The sequence below is a fragment of the Eurosta solidaginis genome, chromosome 2 (assembly GCF_040869045.1).
Source record: "Eurosta solidaginis isolate ZX-2024a chromosome 2, ASM4086904v1, whole genome shotgun sequence".
Taxonomy (NCBI): Eukaryota; Metazoa; Arthropoda; class Insecta; order Diptera; family Tephritidae; genus Eurosta; species Eurosta solidaginis.
Genome location: NC_090320.1, coordinates 306004195 through 306030262, shown reverse-complemented (window position 1 = coordinate 306030262; position 26068 = coordinate 306004195). Strand labels below are relative to the sequence as shown.

Sequence of the window (26068 nt, the reverse complement as noted above, 5' to 3'; positions counted from 1 at the left end):
TACTTCCCGGAAAAAAGCATCGTAGATACTAATATAGGCAAATTTATATACGAAATTGTAAATAGGTATGTGGGTATTCTTAATTCTTGTCTTTATTTCGGTTTCGCATGCATATTTATCAGTTTTGCCAGGTTGATGCGACAAAATGGAATATCACAATGAACTTTAGAGCTCTCAGCAACAGCTTTCATTTGATATCCATAATGCACACACATTCTAGGGGTATCCGGGTCCATGTTTTGGCCTATATCTCGAGACCGTAGTCACCCAGCGGTGTAAAACTTACTCTGTACTAAAGCATACATCAACAGCTTCAATTTGATACCCATAATGTAAAAACACATTCTAGGTGTATCCGGGTCCACGTTTTGGGCTATATCTCGAGACCCTAGCTTCCCAGTTGTATGAAAATTATCCTGTACTATAGCACTCATCAACAGCTTTCATTTGATATACATATTGTATAACCACATTCTAGGGGTACCCGGGTCCACGTTTTGGGCTATATCTCGAGACCCTAGCCTCCCAGTTGTATGAAAATTACCCTGTACTATAGCACTCATCAACAGTTTTCATTTGATATCCATATTGTATAAACACATTCTAGGGGTACCCGGGTCCACGTTTTGGGCTATATCTCGAGACCCTAGCCTCCCAATTGTATGAAAATTATCCTGTACTATAGCACTCATCAACAGTTTTCATTTGATATCCATATTGTATAAACACATTCTAGGGGTACCCGGGTCCATATTTTGGGATATATCTCGAGACTCTAGCCTCCCAGTTGTATGAAAATTATCCTGTACTATAGCACTCATCAACAGCTTTCATTTGATATACATATTGTATAAACACATTCTAGGGGTACCCGGGTCCACGTTTTGGGCTGTATCTCGAGACCCTAGCCTCCCAGTTGTTTGAAAATTATCCTGTACTATAGCACTAATCAACAGCTTTCATTTGATATCTATATTGTATAAACACATTCTAGGGGTACCCGGGTCCACGTTTTGGGCTATATCTCGAGACCCTAGCCTCCCAGTTGTATGAAAATTATCCTGTACTATTGCACTCATCAACAGCTTTCATTTGATATCCATATTGTATAAACACATTCTAGGGATACCCGGGTCCATGTTTTGGCCTATATCTCGAGACCCTAATCACCCAGGGGTATGAAAATTATCCTGTACTATAGCACACATCAACAGCTTTCATTTGATATCCATATTGTATAAACACATTCTAGGGGTACCCGGGTCCACGTTTTGATCTCTAGACCCTAGGTATGTAACGAAAGAAAGGTAGACGTTGGCCGATTCTCAGACCTACCCAATATGCTCACAAAATTTCATGAGAATCGGTTCAGCCGTTTCGGAGGAGTTAAGCGCCTAAAACCGTGACAGAAGAATTTTATATATTAGATATGCAAATTTCGTGTCACTTTGTTTGTCCGCGATGGATTCCTAACTGTTGTTTAGAAAAGGGCAAAACTGAAAAATAAAGAAATGTAAGCGCAAATAAGTAAAGATAATAGTAACAAGTAAGGAAGGTTAAGTTCGGGTGTAACCAAACATTACATACTCAGTTGAGAGCTATGGTGACAACATAAAGGAAAATAACCATGTAGGAAAATGAACCGAGGGAAACCCTGGAATGTGTTTGTATGACATGTGTATCAAATGAAAGGCATTAAAGAGTATTTTATGAGGGAGTGGGCCATAGTTATATAGGTGGACGCCATTTACGGATATAGCCATAAAGGTGGATCAGGGTTGACTCTAGAATGCGTTTGTACGATATGGGTATCAAATGAAAGGTATTAATGAGTATTTTAAAATGGCGTGGACCTAAGTTCTATAGATGCACACCTTTTCGAGATATCGCCGTAAAGATGGACCAGGGGTGACTCTAGAATGCGTTTGTACGATATGGGTATCAAATGAAAGGTGTTAATGAGCATTTTAAAAGGGAGTAATCCTTAGTTCCATAGGTGGACGCCGTTTCCAGATATCGCCATAAAGGTGGTCCAGGGGTGACTCTAGAATTCGTTTGTGAAAGATGGGTATCAAACGAAAGGAGATAATGAGTATTTTAAGAGGGAGTGGGCCTTAGTTCTATAGGTGGACGCATTTTCGAGGTATCGCAATAAAGGTGGACCAGGGGTGACTCTAGACTTTGTTTGTACGATATGGGTATCAAATGAAAGGTGTTAATGAGTATTTTTAAAAGGGAGTGAGCCTTCGTTTTATAGGTGTTCGCCTTTTCGAGATATCGCCATAAAGTTGGACCAGGGGTGACTTTAGAATTTGTTTGTATGATATGGGTATCAAATGAAAGGTGTTAATGATTATTTTAAAAGGGCGTGGGGCTTAGTTTTATAGGTGGACCCCTTTTCGAGATATCGCCATAAAGGTGGACCAGGGGTGACTCTAGAATTCGTTTGTGCAATATGGGTATCAAACGAAAGGAGTTAATGAGTATTTTAAGAGGGAGTGGGCCTTAGTTCTATAGGTGGACGCATTTTCGAGGTATCGCAATAAAGGTGGACCAGGGGTGACTCTAGAATTCGTTTGTGCAATATGGGTATCAAACGAAAGGAGTTAATGAGTATTTTAAGAGGGAGTGGGCCTTAGTTCTATAGGTGGACGCATTTTCGAGGTATCGCAATAAAGGTGGACCAGGGGTGACTCTAGACTTTGTTTGTACGATATGGGTATCAAATGAAAGGTGTTAATGAGTATTTTTAAAAGGGAGTGAGCCTTCGTTTTATAGGTGTTCGCCTTTTCGAGATATCGCCATAAAGTTGGACCAGGGGTGACTTTAGAATTTGTTTGTACGATATGGGTATCAAATGAAAGGTGTTAATCATTATTTTAAAAGGGCGTGGGGCTTAGTTTTATAGGTGGACCCCTTTTCGAGATATCGCCATAAAGGTGGACCAGGGGTGACTCTAGAATTCGTTTGTGCAATATGGGTATCAAACGAAAGGAGTTAATGAGTATTTTAAGAGGGAGTGGGCCTTAGTTCTATAGGTGGACGCATTTTCGAGGTATCGCAATAAAGGTGGACCAGGGGTGACTCTAGACTTTGTTTGTACGATATGGGTATCAAATGAAAGGTGTTAATGAGTATTTTTAAAAGGGAGTGAGCCTTCGTTTTATAGGTGTTCGCCTTTTCGAGATATCGCCATAAAGTTGGACCAGGGGTGACTTTAGAATTTGTTTGTATGATATGGGTATCAAATGAAAGGTGTTAATGATTATTTTAAAAGGGCGTGGGGCTTAGTTCCATAGGTGGACGCCGTTTCGAGATATCGCCATAAAGGTGAGCCAGGGGTGACTCTAGAATTCGCTTGTGCAATATGGGTATCAAACGAAAGGAGTTAATGAGTATTTTAAGAGGGAGTGGGCCTTTCTGGACCAGGGGTGACTCTAGACTTTGTTTGTACGATATGGGTATCAAATGAAAGGTGTTAATGAGTATTTTTAAAAGGGAGTGGGCCTTCGTTCTATAGATGTTGGCCTTTTCGAAATATCGCCATAAAGGTGGACCAGGGGTGACTCTAGAATGAGTTTGTACGATATGGGTATCAAATTAAAGGTATTAATGAGAGTTTTAAAAGGGAGTGGTGGTAGTTGTATATGTGAAGGAGTTTTCCAGATATCGACCAAAATGTGGACCAGGGTGACCCAGAATATCATCTGTTGGATACCGCTAATTTATTTATATATGTAATACCTGCCAAGATTTTAAGGGTTTTTTATTTCGCCCTGCAGAACTTTTTCATTTTCTTCTACTTAATATGGTAGGTGTCACAACCATTTTATAAAGTTTTTTCTAAAGTTATATTTCGCGTCAATAAAACAATCCAATTACCTTACCGTATTTCATCCCTTTTTTCGTATTTGGTATAGAATTATGGCATTTTTTAATTTTTCGTAATTTTCGATATCGAAAAAGTGGGCGTGGTCATAGTCGGATTTCGTTCATTTTTCATACCAAGATAAAGTGAGTTCAGATAAGTACGTGAACTGAGTTTAGTAAAGATATATCGATTTTTGATCAAGTTATCGTGTTAACGGCCATGCGGAAGGACAGACGGACGACTGTGTATAAAAACTGGGCGTGACATCAACCGATTTCGCCCATTTTCACAGAAAACAGTTAACACCATAAAATCTATGCCCTACCAAATTTCAAAAGGATTGGTTAATTTTTGTTCGACTTATGGCGTTAAAAGTATCCTAGACAAATTAAATGAAAAAGGGCGGAGCCACGCCCATTTTTAAATTTTCTTTTATTTTTGTATTTTGTTACACCATATCATTACTGGAGTTGAATCTTGACATAATTTACTTATATACTGTAAAGATATTAAATTTTTTGTTAAAATTTTACTTTAAAAAAAAATTTTTTTTAAAAGTGGGCGTGGTCCTTCTCCGATTTTGCTAATTTTTATTAAGCGTACATATAGTAATAAGAGTAACGTTCCTGCCAAATTTCATCATGATATCTTCAACGACTGCCAAATTACAGCTTGCAAAAGTTTTAAATTACCTTCTTTTAAAAGTGGGCGGTGCCACGCCCATTGTCCAAAATTTTACTAATTTTCTATTTTGCGTCATAAGTTTAACTCATCTACCAAGTTTCGTCGCTTTATCGGTCTTTTGTAATGAATTATCGCACTTTTTCGGTTTTTCGAAATTTTCGATATCGAAAAAGTGGGCGTGGTTATAGTCCGATATCGTTCATTTTAAATAGCGATCTGAGATGAGTGCTCAGGAACCTACATACCAAATTTCATCAAGATACCTCAAAATTTACTCAAGTTATCGTGTTAACGGACGGACGGACGGACATGGCTCAATCAAATTTTTTTTCGGTCCTGATTATTTTGATATATGGAAGTCTATATCTATCTCGATTCCTTTATATATGTACAACCAACCGTTATCCAATCAAACTTAATATACTCTGTGGGCTCTGCTCAACTGAGTATAAAAAGGTGTTGCTTGTTGCTATACATATTTGTTTACATTATGTACTTTCACAGAATAAATTACAATATACCCATGTAGAAACTTATCATGCGTAATATCAGGGATGCACCTTAACGTTAAGCTAATCGTTTATCAAAAAATTTCCACCGTTTCCGTTGAAACACTTCAAAATATTATCGATAAAGAAATTATCAAGATAAATTGTATCTCGTTTTTAACCGAAACGAAAAGCTTTCGTTAAAGTTAAAAACGTTAAGAAAAACGTGATACTTTGTGTTTGAATTGTGCTGGCAATGCTATAGCCATGGTGAAACCGTAAGGTGGTAACAGCGAGCGGACATACACAAACAAACTCCATGTAATTTGTTTGTGTAATTCGTTGGTGGTAATGTCAAAAATACTCTGAGAAATGTTCGCGCTGTCAAAATTCATGAGAGAAGTTGCAATCAGCTTGGCTAATGCTTTCACCTTTAATGACTACGCCATCAATCAGCTTTGCCAGCATAGTTTGAAATTAATAATCAACATAAACGATTTGATTTCGTTTTGATATGGCAGAAAACGAAACAAAATCATTTCGTTAAGTTGACGTTCTTAACGTTAATAAACGAAACGAAATGACTTTGTTTCGTTTATTAACGTTAAATATCGTAACGAAATGATATCGGTTCGTTGGTTAAGCATGCCTGCGTAATATGCATATGCACATCGTCCCGTTTATTCGTTAACCTCGTATCTACAAGTGAGACATTTTCGGTAACGCGAACACGGTTGCCACACCATGTTTTATTTGGGACCAACATTCATCGAAAAAAAGGACCACATTTTTGTTATATTTTGTTAGTATAAAATACAAAATTTTAGGATGTTTCCATATAAAATTTTACTAAACATAGTGAAGACTTTCCTATAATAAAAGTTGAACAAACAAATATAAGGGCATGCAACCAAAAATGGTACTATATTTTGACATAGGATAAGTCTATGTCTTTCACCAACCAAACGTTGTGAACCTAGTTTTGGTCACAAAGCTCTTGGTTCTGGCATTATGTTGTTGATTGCAATGAAATAAAATGTATAGTGCAGTTAGGTTTTAGTAATAAACGGTTCAAAATTTGCGTTCTGGTGTTGCCGAAATATGTATGTGGAAAACTCAGTAAATCATAAATGAAACTAGGCAATTTTTTTAGTGCTATTTTTATAGATGCTTACTTTTTCCCTTAACGTTTAAACTTCATATCAGAGCCTAGATTCAGTAAGTGTGAGTTTTGATCCCAGGCCTCAGGGGTTTTGCTAGCAGCTACGGGAATAATTTTGTACAAAACATTTCTTCCGAAATCAAATCTCTTTGCTTCCTTCTGTCTTCGAGTTAAAATATTTCTTGTGCCAAGATACATAGTTTTTAATTACCTCGCGTGGCTTAACACCACAATAGTCCTGGAATTCCTTGAACTCATTGAGCTGGGTGAGAAAGATTTAAATATCAACGTGCCAAACGAGAAGTAATGCATAGAATTTCTTTGTATAAGTTTTGAACGTGTTAGGCTCACGGCAGAGTGGTCGCTATAAGCTATGCTAGTCGAGAAGCAATTTTTATTTTCATATATTTTACATAGTGTTGTATAACCGATCGAAATATCAATCCCGTATTAATATTATTATAAAACAAAATTTTTTTTGGATTAGTCGGTTATTTCATCAACAATTAACGACAATGTGTTTGCCGACACTTTTCTATATCCTAGGTGAACTGTTATTGTTCTGGTACTTTTTTTTTGACTGAGCAATTTTTTGTGGTGAGAGTTCCATTGCAGTAAATTAAAAATTTTATGGGGGCTAACGAAAGTGTGGCGAATTTTTGGGCAATATTGTGAATTTTTACCTGAGTGAAAAACAAAGAAAAGTACCAATCGTGGCTACTGTCTAAAAAGGAACAAATTTGAAGAAAAGGGACCAGCCGACCAAATGGAGTTGAAAGGGACCATTTTTGGTCCAAATGGACCAAAGTAGCAACCGTGAAAGCGAAGAAAACTACCTTTCAAATTTCTCCACTGACACTGGTGAGTTGGGCCAGAATCGCGGATAAAAGAACTGGTAACGATATTCGCTTACATAATGTTCTGGGTACTATTTTACCGGTAATGCTCAGAATCGGGCCGACTGTGTGCAGTTTGATCCAACTTAAAAGATAGGATAGCGTTCCCGTGAAGTATCTTTCCGGAAAGTGGCTCAGGGGCCGATCTAATCGAACAAATTCTATTCACGTTTCGGTTTGCCGGAAATTTGGTATATAGGTAGCCATTTGCCTAGATTAGTATTTACGAAACTTTTTTTCCGGGAAGCGGATCAGCGACCGATCTTTTTGAGGAATTCTGTTCTTGGTTCGATTTACCTGAAATTAGGCATATAGGTAGCCCTTTGCCTAGATGAGTATTTATGACACTTTTTTCGGGAAATGGAGCAGAGATCTGGGAATTGGACTAGGACTGGGAGCGGCACTGAGACTGGGACTTAGACTGGGACTAGGACTTTGACCGCGACTGAGATTGGGAGCGGCACTGATACTGGGACGGGAATGAGACTGGGACATGGACTGGGACTGGGATTGGAACTGGGACTGGGACTTGAACTTGGACTTGGGGTTGGACTTGGACTGGGAAAAAGCGATGGAGAATAACTAGAGAGAAGAGAACGAAGGAGAAATAAATAGACTTAGACAAGGAATGAGAGATATGGATAGATGGAGCGGAAAAAAAGTGAGGGAAAAAAAGAGGCGCAGAAAAAGAGAAAGGCTGGAGATAGATAGACCAAAGCTGGGGCAGAGCAACGTCTGCCGGGTCTGCTAATTTTACTTTAAAAATTTGATTTTGAAAAAAAAATTTCTTTCAACCCAACTTTTCGTTATTTTGTAACGAATTTCGGGGAAATTCCGCTTATTTCAAACCCTATGCTAACGTTCGAATCGCTAAATTGTTGAATAATTCACTCCAATTTTCAGTATTGGAAACTGGGCTTTATTTAGAGTACTTTGGGAGTAGTACAATTATACTTCAATATCACGTACTTAACAAAAGCGTGTTTAAATCTGATTACTGATTACTCATTCAGCAGCTTGAGCTGCTTTTATACCCTCCGTTGCCTCGTCCGCATATTTCCCCAAAGGTCTAGACGTTTCACCTTATAGAACTGTTATATCTCCTGCTTGGTTACCAGCTATATACATGTATATTTGAAGTTAATGCTTTTCTACTGGCCATATGCGTGTGTATGTGTGAGTAACTTCTTGTGTGAGAAACTATCTCTTCGTCGCGTTTTATGTACGTCTGTACATTGATTAAATTGATGTGTTGATTAAATTGAGTGGCAGCATGCTTTATTGTTGTTGTGCCTTTATTTACTAACAGCTTAGTGATGCTAAAATTCGCCACACTGCCCTCCACCTAAGTCGGCTCGTCCCGATCTGACAAATTTTCTGATCTAAACGCTGCCAGCCTCTCCAAATGAACCACTTTTATTTTGTTTCGTGGTTTGCCAATGGTTTGTATGATGTAAACTACATCGCTGATCCGTTTTACAACTTCGTATGGGCCTTCCCAATTACACTGCAATTTCGGTGACTAACCTTTTTTTCGTTGTGGGTTGTATAACAGCACCAAATCTCCTTCCCGAAAGCCTTCTGAATTAATTGCATTATCATATCTGGCTTTCATCTTGTTGCTCATAATCTTGGTTCGTTGTCTTACAAGATCGTGTATTTCCTTCATCTCTTCCTCCAAGACGCCAGTAGATTTCTTGGTATTTCTCTCCGGCATTCAGCATTTATCCCAAACATCAAATCAGCTGACAGTTGAAGGTAATTGCCTAAAATCACCTTTGCGGGAGTTTGGGACGTTGCCTCATGCACTGCCGATCGGTAAACCATCAAGAATAATGATATATTGACGAATATTGGCAACACTAAGGAATACTATCATCTCTAAGCCAATACTAAGCAGTCAATTGCATCTACATCATAGGTCGGCAAAGGTACGCCATATGGGTATTACGCTCTTCTCACGTGTTCTTATGCTCTTCATTTTAGTTGCTATTGAGAGCGAAAAAACAATTGCGCCACAGTGGTGTTAGAACAGAATTTTCATGCCAGTCGTGTTGCAGACAGCAACGCTTTGATCATATTTTTTAAGCAATAGCAATAAATTATAGAAATGCGGAAACCGCGTTGAACAGAATCTGTCAAGCAATGTTAGGCAAGGAAAATTTTTTAGGCGATGTTTTAATAAAAACAAATAAGAACGGGACTGCCTTCGGCTGTGCCGAAGACTACATACCTTTCTTGAATGGGGCTGAACAATAATCTTATCCCGTTCGTAATCTCCGAATAATCGGATGTATAAGATAAGAAATATATAGTGAACAAATCTACATACCTAAACGCTTTTTGTGGTCTGCATGTAAAAACTATGACTATGAATCACGTATTTCAAAAACATATGACGTAAACGTAACTATTTGATGAAATTTGATGAATTTTAAAACTTCTAACCGTAAAAAAGGGGCAAAAATTACAGTTTATATGGGGTATATAATATATATACCACCGATCTCAATGATTTTTTCAGACATCAATATATGCTATTCACGTAAGCATTTGGTGAAATTTGAAGCTTCTAGCTGTAAAACTGGGGCCAAAATTGCGAAAAAAAATATATATACTATATACATACAATATATACCATCATATATATATTATATGTATCACCGATCTATACGTATACTATATACGTAAGCAATCGATGAAATTTGAAGCTTATAGCTGTTAAAATAAGGTAGAAATTGCGAAAAGTTTCTTATCTGAACAATTGGTTGTATGAGATATATACTATATATACAACCGATCTCTATGATTTTTTCAGACAACAATATATGCTATTCACGTAAGCATTCGGTGAAATTTGAAGCTTCTAGCTGTTAAAATGGGGCTAAAATTGCGAAAATTTATATATATATACTGTTATATATATACTATATATACCACCATATATGTACTATACATACCACCGATCTTTGCGATTTTTTCAGACAACAATATATGCTATATACGTAAGCATTCATTGAAATTTGAAGCCTCTAGCTCTTAAAATAGGGCAGTAATTACGAAAAGTTTCTTATCTGAACAATCGGTTGTGGGGGATATATACTATATATACGACCGATCTCATCAATTTTTTCAGGCAAAAATATGTGCAATATACGAAATTATATGGTATATTAATATACCATTTCATTTTCATGAAAGGTATAAAAACAGGTAGGTACTTTGTGTGAGGATGCAAAGCTTCACGTTTTTTGTGGTCTGCATGTAAAAACTATGACTACGAATCACGTATTTCAAAAATATATGACCTAAACGTAACTATTTGATGAAATTTTATTGAAGTTAACACGAATGAATGTTCTCGAATCAAAGGTTTTATTAATACTGAAAATATATTTGAATACAATGTCTAATATAATTGTAATAAGAAAAGATCTACGTTGCTTTCTAAGTTGTCTAAAACAAGTAGATAGTTTAAGCAAGTATTTCAACACTACTCAACGTTGATACTCCTTTTCTAAGACTAAAGCGTTGGTTCATAATAAATTCATTTTCTTTGTAAACTGCATATGCTTGGGCTTTGACAAGTTCTTTGTAAAAATATCTGCTGTCATCTCATCCGTAGGGCAATATGATAATACAATCTTCTTGTCATGAACCAATTGTCTTATATGATTATATCGAACATCTATATGTTTTGTACGATTGGATGCTAATTTCTGAGATTGAATAATTGCAGATTGATTGTCAATGTGTAACAAAATCGGATCATTTGCCCAAAAACCAAGTTCTGCCAGTAATCTCTGCAAATAGATTGCCTCCTTAGCTGCATTTGATGCGGCAATGTATTCTGCCTCTGTACTGCTTAAAGCAATTGTGTTCTGCTTTTTCGACTACCATGATATAGTACAGTTACCATACAGGAACATGAAACCTGTATACGACCTACGATCATATGAATCGCTTCCCCAATCGGCATCTACGTATCCTTCTACGCGCTTGTTACCTGCACGATATGAAAGATTCAAATTAATACTACCTTGCAAGTACCTTAAGATATGTTTTGCCGACGTCATATGATCTACATGAGGATCAACATTTCTTTGCGAGAGCTTTGAAACCGAGTGAAGGATATCAGGTCTTGTAGTAATACCCAAATACATAAGCACCCCAATCAGTGCTTGATATTGCGTCACATCTGCTTTGACACAATCTTTAGTACACGCCACCTGGTAACCTTTTCCAAAGGAACTGACACGCTCTTGCATTCCTCCATACCATATTGTATAAGTAAATCACGTATGTATTGTAGCCCATAAATTAAACAACTGCGCTCGTCCGATTTCACTTAACGACTGAACTTTATTTCCTCATATTTTCTTGAAGCTTGTCTGACATATCAGCACAAATACATTTTTACAAAGCACTCGATATATGCTTGCACATGCGTAAAAACGAATAGTATCTATTATTAAAGAGACATGATGAACCATACATTTACGTTAAAGTGAATTACCTTGCAACAGTTACAAAGTTATTAAGAGTAAAAGAGACAAGAAATAATAAGCTTGAGCTAACGACTATTATTTAAATTGACACTGTGGTACCACTTATTTATATACGTATAGCATATACATGCTTCGCACGTACATGGATTGGCTATATGCAACATATACATGGGCTAACTTGCTACAATTCGGCCATTCTGACCATTAGATCCCCTGATCTTGAGTGTTTTTTAAGTTTGTGCTTTTATTAAGCCACGGTCGTATATTTGTAACAGCCCAGACTCCTTTATAAGGTATCCTGGACTGTTGGAAACCTTCCACATCCTCCAAAACGTATCGGTCATTACGTAAAACTTTTGAAATCTAATAGGGTCCTTTAAATTTAGGAATTAACTTTCTACTTACACCCGCCGTTGAATCAAAATTTTTTACCAAAACATAATCTCCTTCTTTGTACTGGTCGCAATCCGCCGTTTACTATTAACGTATGTATTATTATACGATTGTAATCGCTTTTCGTTTTCTGCAGCTTGTGCTCTAATCTCTCTATGGCTTTGTTGGGCGGGTTTGACTCCTTCTTCTATCAGTTCTTCACTAAGCAAATCTACGACTTTTCCTCGTTGTTTTACACCAAACAGCATTATGCTTGGATACTGCTTTATCGGTGAATGGTATTATTCAAAGTGTATTCAACAATTTCCTCCACATTGTCCCAATGAATATTTCGTTCAGTGTCGCATAGTTTTGCTATCATTGGGCCTAAACTCCTATTCACCCTTTCTACTTGACCATTCGCTTGGGGAGACCCTGTAGCTACTTTTATATGTTGAATACTTTCTGAATCTAAAAACTGCGAGAAGTCGCCAAAAAGCTTTCTTCCTTTCCTTGTTTGGAGGAAAACACAATGCATTTCAAACAATTCTGTATGTGACTTGCCGTTTTTTGTCTAATTTTTGTAAACCAATAGTTTTTTGATATCAGATCAACCGTTTTGTCTATGCCAACATGGCCCATTTCATCATGATATTTGAATAAGACGTTCTTTTCTATATCTTCTGGAACGCAGAAAAGAATTTTTCCATTATCAACCTTTCTGTACAGTAGTTCGTTCCTCATCTCATATAAACTGTACCCAATAACCTGTAACAAATTACGCAATTCTTTTAACTTCGTATCTCTCGGTTGGAATACAATTAAATTTTCCTCAAACGTATTAGTATCTACAACCAGCACATTGTTGACGAAACTTAAGGCATCAACATGTTGCATACGTTCACCCGACCTATGCTCCAGCGTGCATCAATATTGATCCGAAACCTAGTGCACTTGCATCGCAATGCAACTCCGTTTCGTATTTTGGATCATAGACCGCCAATATTGGTGATTCCAATAGTTTCTGCTTTAATAACTCAAAACATTTCATTTCCTCAAAACCAATTCTAAACTTTGTATCCTTCCGCGTTAAGTCGTACAAAGGTTTAGCTATTATAGAAAAATCTTTAACAAATCGCCTGAAGTATGAACACAGCCCTAAGAAACTTTGTACTGCTTGAACCTTAGTTGGCACTGGAAAATTTTGTATTGCTTCTAGGCCTTTTTCATCGGCTTGAATGCCATTTTTCGAAACCGTGTACCCTTAATATTTTACCTCACTTTGTAGAAATTCGCATTTATCCACCCTCAGCTCTAAATTGTTATCAGTTAGTCGTTTGAGAACTTCTATCAAGATGTTGCTTTATATCTTTTGTAGCGATCATTATATCATCTAAATAAATTATTACTTTATTTTCTTTAACCATGTCCGAAAATATTTTATTTACAAAACGTTGAAACGTTGATGGTGCATTTTTAAGCCCGAACGGCATGCGCAAAAACTCAAATTGGCCTAAAGGTGTAACAAAGGAAGTATATTTGATTGAGTCTTTATGCATGAACACATGAAAAAACCCATTCTTCAAATCTAGCTTCGTAAAAATTTCTTTATCAGACATCCTATCGAGCAAATCGTCTATTAACGGAATCGGGTAATTATCCTTAGCCGTTACTTTATTTAGCACCCTGTAATCTACGCACATTCTCAAATCATCGGGTTTTTTTCGAACCAGCACAATTGGCGATACAAACTTAGATTCGCTTGGTCTAATTATTTTCTTTGTTAGATAATCATATAATAAGTTTTGCAACTCGTTTTTTTTCAGTGTACGACAAACGTCTTGGAGAGCAACTGAAAGGCTTCACATTTTCAATAATTAGCTTCATTTCACTCTTAATTTTAGGTTCATCGGAGCGTTTAGTGTTATCATAGTACTTCCTAAAATTTTCGTATAGCTTATTTGTGTGATAAAAACTTAATTTACAACTAACTTTTAAATTTGGCCTCTCGTTATCTTCATTATTAATTAACAAAAGTTGTTTGGTAAAATCTTGTTCGTTTTTCTCATCAACTTTACAACTTAAACCAGTAATTACTTCAATTACTTTGTCAGCATAAAACTCGTTTTGTTTTAACCTTAAATCATCATTTTTACTATATGAACTTTTATCTTCATTATTAGTATCACGAATTATTTCGTTGTCGCTTTCCATGCAACTTGATTTACATTCGTTCATTAACGATATATTTGCTTCAACTTCACCCTCACTTACTAATTTAAACTTGCAAGCCTCTAAAAAATCTCTACCCAACACAGTCTTATAATGCATGGTACTGTCATCGACTATTATAAAATTTATTTTGAAAAATTTGCCATTTATTTTAACGTAACACAAAAACTTTCCATAAGTTAAAATTTTTTCGTTATTTAAACCAAAGTATGAATTATTCAAATTTAATATATTGTTCACGTCTACTTTTCTGCTGACACAGGACCGCTCTATAAAGCTGATTGGGCTTCCAGTATCAATTAAGCATTCTAAGGAAAACGAAATATTTTTATAACATTTAATGCCAAAATGAAACAATCTTACATAATCATCCACCAAATGTACACCTTTCTTTTTGTCACAAGCTGCTGCCCGACACGTAGCATGCTCCTAACTCTCTTTTTGGTTTCAGACAATTAGCCGCCAAATGCCCACGTATGTTGCAATTGTAGCACCTTAGTTCACGCAAGCCATCTGGTGCTGTTGATGTGGTTGCTGCCGCTTTGATATCCACCTTGGAAAAGGCCTTTATAAGTTGAGCCTTCGTGGTGTAACTTGGCAAGTATGCTTGTGTTCTTAAACCGTAGTCGGTTATATCTTCTATTGCATACTCGACGATTTCTTCCTCTTAAAGCTCCAGGGGGTTTGCCAAGATTATTTTGTTATTTAAGTAATGTGCGAACTTTTCTCCTGCTTTCCACTTTCTTGCCTCCAATTTTCGGCGTAATATGATTCGATTTTCTTTAATGTCGAATATTTCTCCCATTTCTTCTAATAACTTATCTACAGGCTCCGATAGAAAGTTAGCTTTGCTTTGTAGCCAACTTTCCACTTTGCCCTTTAGCTCGCTTAGCAAAAGCACATGCTGCTCATTTTTTTTAATATTGTATACATTTATAATGTTTTTAAATTGTGCTACCCACACTCCGAAGTTTGGACCACCCTCATAATCGCGCAACACATTTTTAGCATGTCTATTGAAATTTTTTGCTGTATTGCAGGTGCGCTAGTAATTGTTCCAATATCGCATAGCAGCAAGTTCTCCCTTTCTAGTAAATGCTTTTCACGTCGTAGCAAGTCTGCTTCTCGCTTTAGCATTTCGAACTCAAATACATTAACGGCTGTTTCTTCGTGTTGCTGTTCTGTTTGCTTCTCTGCTTGCTTCGTGGTGCCGCTCCCCACTTGATGTTCTGCAGTTGTTTCGTCTTCTTCTTGTTCGTTAGCTTCGTCGTTATTTATAGCGTATGTTGTATGTTGTCGAATGCGTTGTATGTGTCGTCGAATTCTATTGTTGGACATTCTCCACGTTTGTCTGCCGGCACATTAATGAGACGTATAATGAGTGTACTTTTGTTGCCGCTCGACGGCAACTGCAAATTACGTAGCCAAGCACGTAGCTGAAGCACACTATAAGTTGAAAGATCTTGATCTTCCATGTTTTTTTCACTGCTTTTTATATTATTTCGAACACTCCTTTTTATAGCTTTACTATTTCAATTGTCTTATATAATTACTTAGCTTCAAATCAGTGTCCTACGTCAATTATTTTCCACACAGCTTTTTATACCTTTCATGAAAATGAAATGGTATATTAATTTCGTCACGAAACCCAAAATTGTAAGTCCCTAAAGAAAAATAGATATACCCACCATTAAGTATACCGAAATAATCAGAATGAAGAGCTGAGTTAATTTAGCCATGTCCGTCTGTCTGTCTGTCCGTCTGTCCGTCTGTCTGTTTGTATGCAAACTAGTCCCTCAATTTTTGAGATATCTTGATAAAATTTTATGAGCAGGTGTATTTGGGTGTCCGATTAGACATTTGTCGGAAGCGGCCGGATCGGACCACTATAGCATATATCCTCCATACAACCGATTTTTCAGAAAAAAGAGGATTTTTGTAATATCTTTCTCAATTTAACAGATTGAAGCTTCAAACTTCACCATATAATTTCGTATATTGCACATATTGTTGCCTGAAAAAATTGATGAGATAGGTCGTATATATAGTATATATCCCCCACAACCGATTGTTCACATAAGAAACTTTTCGTAATTACTGCCCTATTTTAAGAGCTAGAGGCTTCAAATTTCAACGAATGCTTACGTATATACCATATATTGTTGTCTGAAAAAATCATACAGATCGGTGGTATGTATAGTATATATATGGTGGTATGTATAGTATATATATATATATATATATATTTTCGCAATTTTATCCCCATTTTAACAGCTAGAAGCTTCAAATTTCACCGATTGCTTACGTATATAGTATATATTGTTGTGTCAAAAACTCATAGAGATCGGTGATATATATAATATATATATGATGGTATATATAGTATATATATTTTTTTTTGCGCTTTCGGCCCCATTTTAACAGCTAGAAGCTTCAAATTTCACCAAATGCTTACGTGTATAGCATATATTGATGTCTGAAAAAATCAATAAGATCGGGTGTATACATAGTATATATCTCATACAACCGATTATTCAGATAAGAAACTTTGCGCAATTTCTGCCCCGTTTTAACAGCTAGAAGCTTCAAATTTCACCAAATGCTTACGTATATAGCATATATTGTTGTCTGAAAAAATCAAAGAGATCGGTGGTATATATATTATATACTTCGTACAAACTGTCATTTTTGCCCTTTTTTACGGATAGAAGCTTCAAAATTCATCAAGTTTCATAAAATAGTTACGTTTACTTCATATATTTTTGAAATACGTGATTCGTAGTCGTAGTTTTTACATGCAGACCACAAAAAACGTGAAGCTTTGCATCCTCACAAAAAGTACCTACATATTTTTTATTTTATATTTATCTTAAAAATCGTTTGGATATGTTTAAATTTCACCAAATGTTTACGTGTATAGCATATATTGTTGTCTGAAAAATCATAGAGACCGGTGGTATATATAATCTGATACAATCGATTGTTCAGATAAGAAACTTTGTGCAATTTCTTCCCCATTTTAACAGCTAGAATCTTCAAATTTCACCAAATGCTTACGTGTATAGAATATATTGTTGTCTGAAAAAATCATTGAGATCGGTGGTATATATAGTATATATCTCATACAACCGATTGTTCAGATAAGAAACTTTGCGCAATTTCTTCCCCATTTTAATAGCTAGAAGCTTCAAATTTCACCAAATGCTTACGTGTATAGTATATATTGTTGTCTGAAAAAATCGCAAAGATCGGTGGTATATATAGTATATATCTCGTACAACCGATTGTTCAGATAAGAAACTTTGCGCAATTTCTGCCCCGTTTTAACAGCTAGAAGCTTCAAATTTCACCAAATGCTTACGTATATAGCACATATTGTTGTCTGAAAAAATCATAGAGATCGGTGGTACATATATTATATACCCCATATAAACTGTATTTTTTTGCCCCTTTTTTACGGCTAGATGCTTCAAATTCAAAACATTTCATCAAATAGTTACGTTTACGTCATATATTGTTGAAATACGTGATTCGTAGTCATAGTTTTTACACGCAGACCACAAAAAACCTGAAACTTTGTATCCTCACACAAAGTACCTACCTATTTTTTATTTTATATTTATCTTAAAAATCGTTTAGGTATGTAGATCTGTTCACTAGATATTTCTTATCTTATACATCCGATTTTTCGGAGATTACGAACGGGATAAGATTATTGTTCAGCCCCATTCATGAAAGGTATGAAGTCTTCGGCATAGCCGAAGACAGTCCCGTCGTTACTTGTTTAGCTTCAATTCAGTGTCCTACGTCAATTATTTTCCACACAGCTTTTCTAGTTTATTTCGAGAACTTTTTATAGCTTTATTATTCCACCCAGTTTCGGTTTTTTATGGCCAAAAGAAAGAAGAAAAAAAAATTTTTTTTTACATTTGTTGCATGCGACGGGACAATCTCACTTCTGAGAATTTGTAGCCCATAAATTAAGCTGGAGACATTGGTGCTTTATCGGTAACCGTATCGGTAACCTTTTAACAGCTGATTCGACCAACCTTATGAGAATCAATTCAATCGATTATTGGTGCCGCTAAAGTCGTAACCGTATCGTAGCCAACCAATTGGATTTTGGTTTACCGTCGTAACGATAAACAGCTGATTACGTTAGGGATACGGATACAGCGATACGACATACGGCACCTATGACTCCAGCTTTATTTCCTCATATTTTCTTGAAGCTTGTCTGACATATCAGCACACATACATTTTTAACAAAGCTCTCGATATATGCTTGCACATGCGTAAGAACGAATAGTATCTATTATTAAAGAGACATGATGAACCATACATTTACATATGCGTTAGAGTGAATTACCTTACAATAGTTACAAAGTTATTAAGAGTAAAAGAGACAATAAATAATAAGCTTGAGCTAACGACTATTATTTAAATTGACACTGTGGTACCACTTATTTATATACGTATAGCATATACATGCTTCGCACGTACATGGATTGGCTATCTACAACATATACATGGGCTAACTTGCTACAGTATTGCTTTAGACTAACAGTAATGGAACCAACTTCGCCATCACGTTCGATTTCCATGCCTAGGAAATGCTGCAGTACACCTTTATCAACCAGGTCGAAACTATCAGATATGAGTCCTTTCACCCTAGTTACCTCAAAAATATTCTTGCTGGTAATAATCATATCGTCAACGTACACTGCATTAATTCATCACCCGAATTCATCTTATACAAACATGGCTCATAATCGCATGCTATAAAGCCAATTCGCTTAAGAACCTCATCATGTTTGAAGTTCCATTGCCTGCCAGATTGTTTCAAACCGTAAATTGCCTTGTATAATTTTAAAACTTTTCTTGGTCTCTTCGGATCTGTGAAACACTCGGGCTGTTGCATGAAAATTTCATGCTGCAAATCACCATTTAAATAAGCTGTGCTCACATCCAGGTGGTGAAGATGCATTTTCTCTTCCTCTGCTATAGCTAAAAGCATACGTATAGTCGCATACCGAATCACTGGCGAAACAGTTTCTTGATAGTCGATGCCTAAACGTTGTTCACATCCCTTAGCCACGAGTCGTGCTTTATACCGTTCAATTTCTCCGCTTTTGTTCCGCTTTAATGCAAATACCCACTTACTCTTTATAGCCTTCTTACCGGGAGGAAGATAGACATATGTCCAAGTTTTGTTCCTTTTTAGTGCTCCAAATTCTGCTTCCATCGAATTCTTCCATTCGCTACATTTAAAACTTGATAAAGCTTCTTTGACACTTGTAGGAATATCTTCATTGGCAATAACATTTATTGCATTATATTGCTTTCTCGGACGACCAGGTTTGCCAGTTCGTAATAACTTAGGGCTACCTCTACCATTTTTGTTTTCACTTTCTATTATCTCCTCCTGATTGTCACTTGTCACACATGCATCATCTCCATCAGCGCTATCATACGTCGAACTGTCTGTTTCCAACTCTTCATTGCTTGTTGGTGGCGTAGAAGTATTTTGAATCCCTTCTTCCTGAATAAATATTTTTAGCACATCGGCATTTTCGTCCTCTTTAACTAAATCACTACATTTTGTGTCCTTATTAGCACAATTTTCATCAAAGAGTACATCCCTCTGAACAACAATTTTATTTAACTCTTCATCGTACAAGCGATACGCACGCCTTGTATTCTAAAGAATATCCAACCATAATTAGCTGTTTACCTTTTGCTGCGAACTTTTTTCGCTGGGTCTTGTCAAGTGCAACTGCAACAGCTCCAAACGTTTTCATATGACTAACTTTTGGTTTTCGCTTGAACCACATTTCATAAGGAGTTTGGCCTGTTAGGATTTTTGTAGGACATCTATTTCTTATGTATGCCGCCGTTGATACTGCCTCCGCCCACAAGCTTTGTTTCACTTTTGCATCTTACAGCATGCACCGTGCCATCTCCACTAGAGGTTTACGCCGATCACTTTATCGGTGGCGGCGGTGTAGCCTCTGTTATATACAGGCGGCGGCGGCATGGGCCGCCGTACGCCGGTGTTCTTACTTTTCTTGATTTTTCTATTTAAAAAAATAATATTTAGGAAAGGTTTTCTTTGTATGTATTTAAGGAAATCAACGTTTTGGCCATTTCGGAAAGATCCTGGGTTTTTGCCTCAAAATCTCGGAGATCGTTCAAAAATTTTCAGGAGTAGCTCCTTGCGGAGATAATTTTCCCTCGTTCACTTACTCCAGAGAGGCTTCAAAATTAACCCCGGTCTTTGGAATTGGTACTGCTGCATCTGCTGAAAAGAAATAGAGATACATAAAATGGTAACACTTTTGCCTGTATATCTCGCGCAAAGCGTAATTTCACTTGGGGTTACTCCTAATAATCGTCGCGAACACAATTTCTTTAAATAATTTGTGGTTCCTTGGATGTCACGTACAAAAGCGACTTACGGTTGCTATTAATGGTCTATTAATACTCATGACTCTCGTGGCACAGGGCGCCTCCAGATTTTTCGGCTGTTTTTAAGAGCTACAATTCCCGATGTGCGAACAGTAGCAATACCGGCCACCAGGCGCTACCACGCCTCCTGCCCTCACATCATATGCTAGCACAGAAGCTACAGGACTGCGACTTCGGACTCATACCTTCGTTGATGTTACTTTCCTAGACGCTATAGGTATAGCTCTGAAGACTTTCTAACGGATGTTTTTGTCGCGCTATGCTGCCTAGCTACACCAGAGGAACACCTTGAAACGTTAATGAGTGACTATTCGGCCAAGGATGTCGCCCTCGAAATCATAAGCAGTCTAAGTGGATGTCATTGCGTAACTCATGGTGAGAATCCTATAATCGTCGGCGCATCTACATAATTAAAATTTTACAAGGACCCTGGATAAAATTTTTAAAATGTAGACCAAAGTTTGCAGACGTTTGTGTTCACAACATTGATTGCAATAGTCTTCGTTAAATCAAAACGATATTTAAGAATGAAAGTCGATCGATTTTAAGTTGAAAGATGTTAACTGCTGTTTTCCGGCCTTTTGATATAAGAGCTCATTATGGATGACCGCATAGCTTCAGTCTTCAGACTAGTTCGACTGTTCACTATGTTAGGGTAGTAGCACACACGGTCATTAGTTCGACTGTCTTGAGAAAGCTTTTGCTTCCCCACTTTGAGTGTTCTTCTTGCGAAGGACAAAGCCTCACCTGGTAAATATATGTGCCTACGTATTCACATTTGTAAAAGGAGCCGTAACGTGTAGGTGATATTTAAACTTGGTTGATAAGCTATTATCAATGTGATTCACTCCAAGGAATTAGTTTTGGATAGGGCCGCCAACTTTAGTAAATATTATACCGGTAGACTTTGGTGTTGAAGGATGAAGTGTGAAAATCAAAATTAACATTTCAGACGCTATTGTATAGTTTCGCAAATAAACAACAGATGTTTGAATGTAAGCCTAAGTGATTTTTCAAACCTTTCTCATACGTAAATATATCCTCAACTTAAGTATGAGGTAAGAATCAGGATTAAGAATAAACGATTTTGCATCACTGACTTCGCTTATTCTTTCAGCCAATCGCAACATAAACTTTTTAAAAAAATCGGCATTTTTTTTGGGTAATTTGCTTTTTTAACAACTTTTTACAATTTGAAAACATGTTCGCATCGGGTCATTTAATTTGAATTCATTGTTCATTACTAATTTTTTGCAAAAAATAAAATAAAATAAGCAAAGTGAGAATATAAATTTATCATACAACTTTTCTGTTAGTGTTTTGTTTTAATAACTTGGTGAATTGGTTGATGCAAAGTCCGTCTTAAGCTGACATCGAAAGCACCCCTTTTTTAAAATAACTTTTAAACAGTTAGAAAGAGTTAAATTTCGCAATTAGTTTCTTATAACTGGCGGTGATGCGCGTCCGTTGATACCACTTTCGACCATATGTGCACAGCCCAAGGAAACTTCTTAATTCATGTAGGTTCCTTTACTGCCTCTATCTTTTCCTTCGCTGTACGGATACCTTCTGTCGTAACCTTGTGACCCAAATAATTTACTTCCTTTCTAAACAGCGCACACTTTTTGGGACTTAGTTTCAGACCAGCGCCAGCTATTCTCTGGAAAACTTCCTCCAAGTTTTTAAGATGTTCACAAAGTTTTTTCCCAATACGATGATTTTGTTCAGGTACACCAAGCATGTTTTACAGTCTTTCAATACCTGATCCATGAGTCTCTCAAAAGTAGCTGGTGCATTACAAAGTCCAAAAGGCATCACTGTAAATTGCCAAAGACCATCTCCGACACTGAAGGCTGATTTCCCTTTGTCTTCCTCCTTCACTTCCACTTGCCAGTAGCCGCTTTTCAAATCCAGTGTGGAAAACCATTTCGTACCAGATATCGGGTCCAGAGTGTTGTCAATTCATGGCAATGGGTATCTATCCTTTTTCGTGACGTCGTTCAACTTGTGGTTGTCCACGCAAAACCTCATTTTTCCATCCTTCTTCTACACAAGTACCACCGGTGAGCTCCATGGACTATCTAATGGTTCAATCACGCCGCTGTCGCTCATTTCTTGTATGATTTGACTCACAACTTCCCGCTTCGCCAGTGAAACACTACGAGGAGCTTGACGGATCGGCCTCGCATCTCCAGTATCAATTTGATGTTTCACAACGTTTGTGCGGCCTGGTTTGGAGCCATCTTGGTCAAATATGTTTGCGTACTGTAGGAGCAGTTGTTTGGCCTTATTCTGAGAGTCTTCCTCTAGCCCCTCCGTCCATGGCGCGATGTCATTTGAAAGATCAATCTTGCTTGTTGAAACATTTTCCTGGAGCTACTCACAGTTAATAATTACTTCAGCCTCTTGGCATCTTACCAATATAGCTCCTTTGGTCAGTTTAAGTGGTGACTTGAACTCATTGAGTACTCTTACTCTTACATCTTGTTTCGTCATAGCCAGGGGTTTCCTACATGTACGTTGTTGTTGATTTGTTTGCTGCCTCGATAACCAACAATTTGTTTGTCCCACAATCTCCATCAATCTTTGCCCAGATGACCGCCTCCGATTTTGGTGGTATTTGCTGACTCTCTTCCACCAGCACTCGTTTACTGCTGTAGCCTTTTTCGTGTTCGAAATTAAGTGTCACATCCATGTTCTTATATCGCATCGTCTTGCTTTGCATATCGATCTTGATGCCTTGGTCGATTAAGAAGTCCACTCCAATTATGATTTCATCAACAATCTCTGCCACTATGTTGTTGTTGTTGTTGTTGTAGCGATTAGTTACTCCCCGAAGGCTTTGGGGAGTGTTATCGATGTGATGGTCCTTTGTCGGATACAGATCCGATACGCTCCGGTAACACAGCACCGTTAAGGTGCTGGCCCGACCGTCTCGGGAACGATTTATATGGCCACATTAAACCTTCAGGCCATCCCTCCCTCCCCACCCCCAAGTTCCATGAGGAGCTTGGAGTTGCCAGAGCCTCGTCTGTTAGTGAAACGGGATTCGCCGCTCGAAGGTGAGGGTGACAATTGGGTTGGAGAAGCTATATATTGCGCTATACAACCCCTTGAATCCCTCTCTGCCACTATAAAATTGTGTAGTACCGTGATGTCCCCAATTATGACTTCACGTGATACTTCTCCTAGAACCTGGGTGCCTACTCCAGAGGCTGTACGCAATCTTGCTCCATGCAATGGTCTTATCTTCTTGTTGACTAAATCCGACGGAATGAAATGCACCCGTATCTAAGTCAGAAAACGTTTCTTTCCAACCACATGTCCTTCGACAGTAAGATTGCTCGATCTTCTTCCAATTTGCGAGATAGAGATTATGGGGCATTCAATTGCGGGAGCTAGCTGTCGCTCCTTGCGGCTGACTCGCTTTAGTTTAACGATTGAGTGAACTTGGAGATTTGCTCATCTCCTTCAGCTCTGCGTTACGGCCACCCACATTGTTGGAACTATTAAGACCGGTGCTGCAATGACGTACAATTTGACCTGGGTTTCCGCACTTGAAACATTTCATAACTCCGCCATTTTTTTGTTGTGATCCCTTCAGTGCTTCCAAAATTATGTCTACCCAATCTGGCCTTTCTACTTCCACGCAATGAGCTTTGTATGCGGGCTTACTCAAAAGTGACGCTGTTTCCTGAGTCAGTGCATGGGATACCGTTTCAGCTAATGTTGGCTTTGGTTTGCGTATGTAGCTCGCTTCGTTTCCACGTCCCGCTTGCGATTTATAAAGCCCTGGATTTTACCCTCTCGGTGTATTCTACGGGTGCGTGCGCATTTGCGAAATGGGCCAGAATTGCGGTCCAATATCCAGCAATGTTCTGGACATTACAATGAGCACCCAATGTGATATATCAAGGTATGATTGGATGGTTCTTGATAGACCATCCTTCTCCGACCATGCGTATATCAGCTTCAGGATCCCCTTCAAGAGCGTAGAGAAGGGAGGAACCTTTAGAAACCCTAGGTCAACGAACTGGACTAAATTCCAGAAATAAAAATAAAAAATAAATGTAAGGCACGATAACCTCCGAAGAGATCTAAGGTCGAGCTTCTCTTCCAATTTGCGTCGTGCTCCTCTTGATTTTCCCTATACAGTGAAGACGTTTTCTAAGTTTAAATCGCCGGGCCCAGATAGTATATTCCCGGCCATGCTACAAGTTTCAAGTAGAGCGGTCGTGGAATGGCTTAAAATAATAGTCGAAGGGTGCATAATCATGTACCGCACTCTTGGAGAACTGCTCGTGTAGCTTTCCTACCAAAGGCGGGGAAGATCGGTCATGTGTATCCCAAAGACTATAGACCCATTAGCATAACATGGTTTCTGCTCAAAACCTTTGAGAGACTGATAGATGTGTGCATAAAGTTCAACGTGGATGAAAAACTGCTCTCCACAACACAGCATGCGTACACCAAAGGCAAGTCGGTAGACATCGCATTGCATAGGGTGGTAATAAGTATAGAGAAAGCCCTGGAATATAAAGAATATGCTCTAGGAGTCTTCTTAGACATTGCCGGGGATTTCAATAATGTTTCTAAATGGGCGATATGGGCGTCTTAATTACATTAAAGTACATCCAGCCTTAACCAGATGGATCGCCTTCATGTTAAATTGCAGGAAGATTACATCATAATGGGGATTGTACGAGGCCACGAAATCAGGGGCAGGGGCACGCCGCAGAGAGGGGCGCTATCACATCCGCCGTCGACGCTGGTCATCAACCAACTGCTCAGGCGATTCGATGAGGGACCCGTAAATCTTACGGCTTACGCAGATGACGTTGCAATCATCATAAGCGGAAAGTGCCTTTCAACGATTAGCTTTTCGTTGGATCGGGCTCTTCGGGATATTCATACCTGGGTATCTAATGTCGTGCTGAATTTCAACGCGGAGAAGACGGATATGGTCTTGTTTACAAAGAGGTACAAGGTCCCAAATTGGATCAGGCCTAAGCAGAAACGTTGCGCAAAATATCTAGGAATCATCCTAGACATTCATGTAAAAGAATGCTGGGGTGTACGTGGGGCTTATCGCCCTCTCTTTCTAATCGGGTTTTTACAGCGATTGTAAGCCCTATCCTAACTATGTAGTTCTTGTTTGGTGGAAAGCCACACAAAAAGCAACCTACCTCAAAAAATTATAGGGTTATGCAGACTATCAATGCTTAGTATTACGGGAGCCTTGAAAACAACCCCGACGGCTGTACTGTATGCCATTCTGCACATTCAACCTGTAGACCTGGTAGCAAAGAACATAGCGTTAATAACTGCAACCAGGCTCGGTGCATCTGGGCAGCTTGAGCGCCGACCATACGGCAATAGTAGTATAG

The 26068-nt window shown here is 37.9% G+C and overlaps 1 protein-coding gene across 1 annotated transcript in view; it reads left to right on the top strand.

The window, feature by feature from the left end:
- The window catches only part of LOC137241381 (uncharacterized), a 105863-nt gene that overhangs the window by 44981 nt on the left and 34814 nt on the right, over window positions 1–26068 (top strand). The window lies entirely within an intron of this gene.